This window comes from Dermacentor albipictus, chromosome 5 (genome assembly GCF_038994185.2).
Source record: "Dermacentor albipictus isolate Rhodes 1998 colony chromosome 5, USDA_Dalb.pri_finalv2, whole genome shotgun sequence".
NCBI lineage: Eukaryota > Metazoa > Arthropoda > Arachnida > Ixodida > Ixodidae > Dermacentor > Dermacentor albipictus.
The window spans coordinates 125,721,679-125,729,095 of record NC_091825.1 but is presented as its reverse complement, the minus strand read 5'-3'; the positions used below and the strand labels follow the sequence as shown (position 1 = coordinate 125,729,095).

General features: G+C 42.6%; 1 long non-coding RNA gene across 1 annotated transcript; it reads right to left on the bottom strand.

Annotated features, from left to right (window-relative positions):
• Positions 1-288: 288 nt before the first annotated feature.
• LOC135913919 (uncharacterized) lies at positions 289-2,083 on the bottom strand. The gene is made up of 2 exons (XR_010568167.1): positions 1,684-2,083; positions 289-402 (listed from the first exon to the last, which is right to left on the bottom strand). It is a non-coding gene; the product is annotated as an uncharacterized lncRNA (long non-coding RNA).
• Positions 2,084-7,417: the final 5,334 nt, after the last annotated feature.

Sequence of the window (7,417 nt, the reverse complement as noted above, 5' to 3'; positions counted from 1 at the left end):
ATTGGTTTTCATTGTAAGGTTACTGTTCCCTACATGATGCAGCGCATGGATTGAAACTCTGCTATGGCACAGAAATTCATGACAATTTGTTCTAAAATTGCAAACTAATTAGCCTTCATAGATTATTTCAGTATAACACTTGGAGAACCACTGTACGTTCCTCACTGCAGTGCTGCTGTTCTAGTTATGTCTTTGTGACTAATATAATATGTAATGTTTGGATGGAAAGATCAGGTTGGATCAGTGCTTGCACTTTTAAAAGAAAGTTTTGACTATACTTTGCAAAAGTTTGTCTGAAACTACGAACAGTTTATTGGACTATCTGAATGTTACTTCAGTTTGCCACGTCTGCTCACAGCAGACCTCTGGAATGTGTTGCTTGGGTGAGAGCTCACAAGGCACCTGAAAAACAAAACAAAAGCCAATCTTTTTCACTTATTCAAAAATATTCATTTAAGCAAGAACAGCCTGGCCTGTATGCACACAGCGAAGAAACGTGGAGAAGTCAAAAACAGATCATAAAGACATCAGGGCAACACAGAAGCTTTTAACTAATTGTTTGAAAGAGACTGAGCTGCCAGTCCACTCAGGTATTAAATTGCTCACAAATTTTTTTAAACATTTCTGCAGCAGCTGCTAAGTAGTACATGACCTATAGGAGTAGGCAACTGGCCAACAAATCTTTGTGTGCCTGCTTGTACAGATGTCTCGTAGTTATATCTCAAGTGGTTACACTGTTATATGGTAAAATTCAGGCGGGAATAAAACCAGCCGCAAACATCAGACTACATGGGAAATTATCACCAAAACTTAAAGATCTAGTAAATCAAATGAACAATCGATTACGAAGGGTCTAAAACCTATACCGCGATTTTGTAGCGATCCCTTTTCCGATGCTACTCCTTTGCTCATTGATCTGACCGACATTCCGCTATCGTTATTAACTATAACAGCCAGCCGTGAAAGGTGGGTTATAAGAGTGGCAAACATCGAGCGCAAAGCATCGCAAGAAAATCGCATCCCTTATTAGGCAGTGCTACAAACCACTGTCTTTAACAATCGCAGGAACTCACATCCCGTTCTTCGGATGAAAATATTAATGAAAACGAGCGTCTGATTGAGATGCCTCGATTAAAAAGAAATTTCGCTGTTGTAATGTCGGTCTACATTTGCCCTACAATATAGAAGACAAATACACGAGCACGTCGAAGAACACAAACAATGCAGACAAGTTCTCGCGAAGCTGCACTTCAATCTGAACACTATCAATAAAGTAATCTTCACACAAGCTAATACCTGTTCAAGTGTCAAACATCGCAGTCGCGTGCCAACTCGCGATGCCCGTGACACATCGACATGCATTACAAACGTAACTTGCGGAAATTCATATCTACGGAAGAATTTCTTGCCGGGAAACTACCGAGAAAACAGTAACTTTCAGCGTTTACGTAAATATTTGCCCATTAAGTCCCAACAATCGGCGGTGGTAGCACATCACTCCATAAAGCAAGTAAGCGGTAAGAAATGATACATTTCACGGAAACTCCCCTCGTGAAACGCTTTGCTAAATGTGCACAGCAACATGGTCAACGTACGCTCAGAAAGTGTTCTGTTGTCGTTCCACAAAGCTTACTACATGAACCAAAAGCTGCGAGAATGCGCGCAAGCGTCAGATCTGCTTACCTTCAATGTGGTCAGCAAACGGCTTCTTCGTCTCGCAGGCACCACGCGACGACACTCTTTCCAGCGCGAACACTGTTGAATCGCCGATGAACACCAGCGCACGAAAGCACAACTGTCAACAAATTCTTTCACGCACCATAATTCGAAGCCACAGTATCAGGTATTCCACGAGCGAACGCGGACAGGCGAGAACAAAGGCCGCTCGGACGGGCGCTACACAAGACACTGGCGTATCACACGAAACATAAGGCGAACTAATGGCGTTACACGAGTCCAGAGGTTTCCTGATGGTTAATGCACACGGTACGGATCACAGTTTGTTTATGCACTTCGAAAATATGATTAAATTACTGTGTAACGAACACTCTCACCGCTCACAGCAAAACAACGTGACCCAGCTCACCGCCAACCGTTACACTGCGGCAGCGCCGCACTGCGGTTAAAACGTGAATTTAGCCTCCGAGATCTACATTTTTCTTTAGGGCGTGCATTTTGGAAAAGCACGGCCTTCGAGATTTAAAAACGTCGTTGCAGGAAGGAAGGCTGGTATTTAAACACAAATTATTGATTTTAAAGTGTCTTGGTGCGCTGCCTTGTTTTTTTAAAGTATATGCAGAGATTTTAGACGAACTATGCGCGAACGCTTGTCCTGTGGTTTGTCGGCGGACACGAGCCAATCAGCGCGCATCATGTGCTGTTCCGTCGCTTGGGATGGCGCACGGTGTGCGGGCAGCCGCGAAAGCTGTGACGCCTACCGATCAGAAATTCGGAATTGCCACACATATACACGCTTCTTATGGTGCCCAGTGGCGTGTTTTTGAGAATGTTAGGCTTTATCTTGCATAGGTGGCACCATATTTGCTCGTAGCGTAAGAAATGAAGGCGACAAAATGTGGCGATAGCTGGCTTGCAGCGGCAGCGGAACTTCGGCCAAAGTGAAACAGGCATACTGCTTGCATGCTCGCGTAATCAAATACGGCCATACTCCGCACACAACTTTCATACTTAGCCAACTCACAATTATAAATTGTTCAGTTGTACGCCCAAGCAAGCATTTACGGGATCCGCGCTGCCCTGCTTCTACGCGTGCTAATATCGACACAGCAGTTACTCGTACTTGTGGTCAGCGCGAAAGCGACACGGACAAAAGGAAGAAACACAACAAGACGGCGCTGTTTCTTCGGAGTGTTCCTTGTTTCCGCGTTGCTTTTGCGCTGTTGCTAAAGGTACGATGAATCGTAACCAACTCGCCCACTATATGCTCTATGTTACCTACGTGTGTACTGAAGTGCACACCTAGGTAACATCCTGCCGTAAACACAAAGGACACATCCTACAAGAATTATAATAAGGGTTGTTTTCTTGGACCAAATGAAAGCATAAGTCAAGATTTAGTACTTACAATGACTCTGCTGAGTGTATCAATGCCTGTCACACAGTACAGATAGATCTGCCTATATTATATGTAAAGACAGTTGTTATGTGCACTCTATGTTACCTACATGTGCACTCAAGTGTACACTCAGGTAACACATAGTGCACATCCAGTTAACATCCTGCCGTAAACATAAAGGACACATCCTAGAGGCATAATAAAGGTAACTTCCTCGAGGTATACGTTAGGATGAGTAAACACGTAGTACACACAAAGTTCACATCCTGGAGGTCACACAAAGGACAAGGAAACATAAAGGTCACATAGGACACAAGAAGGAAACATAAAGGAAACATAAAGGCAATGGCCATTTTCATAGGGGACCCCTTCTTCGGTGCGTCAAGCAATAAACTATCCCAACGTGGAAGGATTGACGTTGACTAAGGATATTTTTTTTTTTCTATCTTCATCTGACCTTGAGTAGGTTTCGTTCCCAGATTACGTCGGTTCTTTAAGCCGATGGGCCTTTTACGAGCGCAAAGGCTCAGGATTCAGGATGAGGGTGAATGCGCGATTCGATCACACTAAACGCTTTCAGTACTTCAGCTGACCGGGACCAATGAGTAGCCCGCACGAAATAACGAACCAGTAGCAGTCATTGCTTGCTCAGTGACACAGCGAGTGGATTGTTTCTAAAATAATATGCACGCAACTGATATATGTGAAAATGCTAGCTACTTTAACGGGAAATCTTGATCTAATTAGTGGGTTACGAAGCGGTGTGAATGAGATAGAATGACTCCGCGGAATAACAGAAGCAATTTATTTTAGGAGATTAAAAAAGCACTGCTTGATGCTTAATGCTTGACGCTTGATGCGGATCTCCAGACCTCCACATCGATTTCATTTTATATACTTGTGCCTACATTTCTTTTTTCCCGAAGGAAGGCACTTTGGTTAGAAGGGTCTTGCTATGTTGTTAGTATGACATTGGCGATACGTTAAAAAAGGAGAGGAATGAAAGCAGGCCAGGATGTTAAGAGGAAGATTTAACTCAGGCGCGCCTATCTAAATACATGGACAAGGGATATTCCCGTTTCTCGGCAACCGCTGCACCGATTTTTACATTTGTTGCAGAAAAAGATTTATGATATTATGGCTTCTTGGAAGCATATATTTAGTTAGGTCCTCAATGCTTTTACAAAAAATACAAAAAATTGCAAGATAAAGAAATAATAATTCAGCCATCAATTTTACAACTTGACAACTCAGCAATGCAAAACGATATCACTTTATCACTGTGTATTTATTATTGGGTACAAAATGCACCCAATAATGTACTCGAATCAGACGAAATTTATATGTATTATTAACCCCTCTTAAGTATGCCACTTATTTGTGAGTAGGAATTTCGCAAACCATTTGCAAACATTCTAACAAGTTCACGTAAGCTGTAAACTCATGTAGAAAGTTCGTCCGCTTAAGATTCTCTAAGAGATGCAGTTTGCAGAACTGCGATATGTGATTTTGATTCTGAGTTACGAATTCCTAATATTAAGTTTCCTAATTTCTAATTCCAAATTCATATTTTTTTAAGGTTACTGATTTCCGGCAAGTTGTAAAAATTCCAGGTTTCAAAGTAAAATGCTGGTTAGTAAAATCATTAGCGCTTACCTTTTATCTCCGATGTAACAAATTTCATTCAGCTGTCTGCAGCGGTTCTGTTACAAAATCATTTATGCGTTTTGCGTGTATTTGGATATAGGGAAATCTGAGCGGGCCGTGAGCTATGGCTACCTTAACTAAGCTCTTAACTATGTAGAACTTAACTATGTCGGGTAGGCAACTATACGCTAACGAATGATGATAAAGGGAGAGGAAGTAAAGACACGGCGAGTAAAGAAATTCGGTAGCCTCAAACCATGAATAGACTCCCCTGTATAGCCGTAAAGCAGTCATGGAGTGAATCAAACGACGCGTGTCCCTCCACAAGAAAAGATAAACAGTGACTTGGAAGTCGAGTTTGCTCATTAAGCCGCGAAAGTTAATTATTCTTCAGGGGCGGCGGGAGGGCACGTAGCGGTTAGCATCTAATTATTGGAAAAGAAAAGATAACAAGCAACGACCGGAGAGTGCCAGTATGTCCTGATTTATTTTTCAGCGACTCTACCGCGAAACCAACGAGAACATGCATCATATGGCATCTCTCTGGTTCTTTTTTTTTCTCGCTTGTTGCATCAGGCTGTGTTCCTTTCTAGTTCGTTTTTCTCGTGTTATGCGACCACCGAGGCGAAGCCCAATTAAGGCCAGAATGACCGCGGTTAATTGCCCGTTACAAGACAAAACCAATGTGCACCCAAATAAACGTCCGTGGGCGCCACAGAACGCTTGAATCAAGGCCGGGCGAGATTCCCATCCTATCTCTCAGACCGCTGGCGCACGGCTCGTATTGTACCTCATGGATGGGTGCGTCGTCAGATAGTACCGAGAAGCATTCGTCACGAAAGCAATAAACACTCGTCATTTGCCAGGTGGTGCAAATGTTGGACAGTTTGGAACGGGCAACTCACTCGAAAGTCTAAATATCGCGCCAAAGTGGGCCACGGCCATGAGATAAGATTGCGAATGTCTATTGGACCTAACGTGTCAGAGTTCATTATTCACTATTCACAGTTCAGGAATCTTTGTTTAGCGTAGGTTACTTGAAAATAATAAAACACGCTTTTCTATACTGCCATGACCTAATAAGGATATAATGGCTCCAGGAGGAGGGGGCGACTGCACCTGTCACATGCGAGGAATATGTAAGGTGTCTCAGCTAACGTTAGCCATGCTGTAATAAAGAAAATTGATAAAACATGATGCAAGATAGGATTTTGAGACCCACAATGTTCGGTAGTCAGACCTCTGAAGGCCGTACACCGTAGGTCTTAAAATCGTATTTGGCAACGTGTTTCTTAAATACCTTTTTAATAGCTTTGCTAACGTTAGCTGGGTGGGACACACGTATATTACGAAAGCATTAGAACATTACACAACCATTAGAAATATATCACACGGTATCACAAACAGAAAACAAATACTTAAAACAGAAGATATGGCATTTTACGTCAGGGTATCACGGTCTAGTCGAGAAAGAGAGAGGGGGCAGGGGAAAAAACATGCAAATAAAAGAGCAGGAAGGTTAACGAAAGATGTGCTCGGCTGTCTAGTTTGCAGTGGAAGAGGAGAAAAGGAGAGGAAATGATTGTTATTATTATTGTTTGTTTTGAAAACATATAAACACTTGAGAAAAAAAATTATGCCAGTAAGAAAATGAGAGCAACTACAATACAAGAGTGGGGCTCAGAAATGGGTCGTAGCGATAACGGTATGGTGGCTTGAAGGCTGAAGGTATCGACACAGACAGTGAAAGAGAGCAAAGAAATGCAGGGAGACTAACGAGAGATAGTTTCAGCTAGCTACGCTTCACGGGGGGAAGGAACAGGGGGAGACAAATAGAAAGAATACGGAATCAGAAAAAGAGAGAGAGAGAGAGAGAGAGGAGCACAAACAAGCGGCGTTCACCGTTGTCATCGTTTCTGAGGTCCTGAAACTCATATTGATGGAATATTTGTACGTGAAAGTCCACATTAAGCTCCGCACGCGCTCGTTTTTAAAGCAAAGCCTTCTTTTCCCCTTCCCAAGCTTTTCTGGTGCCGGCTGCTGTCTTGCACTGTTGGCCGGTATCGGACATGGGGGAAAAAAGACCGGATATAATGCGAACCAAGAGGCGGCCAAGGCCGGTGCCGATTTTTGTGGTCCGAAGAAAAAGAAAGAACTTTTTTTCTTTCCTTCATTTTTGCCTTTCTTTGTTTCTTCTTTTTGATGTGGTCGATGAAAACATTGGTGAATGAAAAGGACATCGCGTCCAAAATCTTAGTCATAAAAGCCAACAGTAGGAGACGCAGAAAGTACCCCCGCCAAAAAATAAAAATAAATTAAAAATAAATTACCTATGCACTGCTAAAGAAAGGACAAGGACAGCTAATGAGAAAAAAACGATACAAGGGCACAAGCTTAACACAAGCCCAAAGAACTTATGGTTACATCAACAAAAAAAAAAGGAAGAAGAAACTGAATTTAGTCCGACCAAACAATTGATCCGAATCAGAGTTCCGGACCATCCGGTAATAAACTTTGGCGTACAAGAGTAAAAATAACTAAAGACTTGTTTCTCGCAAGGCGAAGGATTAAACATTTTTTTTTTTGCTCCCCGCCCCAGTTACAAAAGAGCAATGACCAAGCAAAACGACCGCTGCAGTCGCATCGCAACTTCAGCCGCGTGTTTCTAGCTATTCTGACATCTTCGCTGCTTTT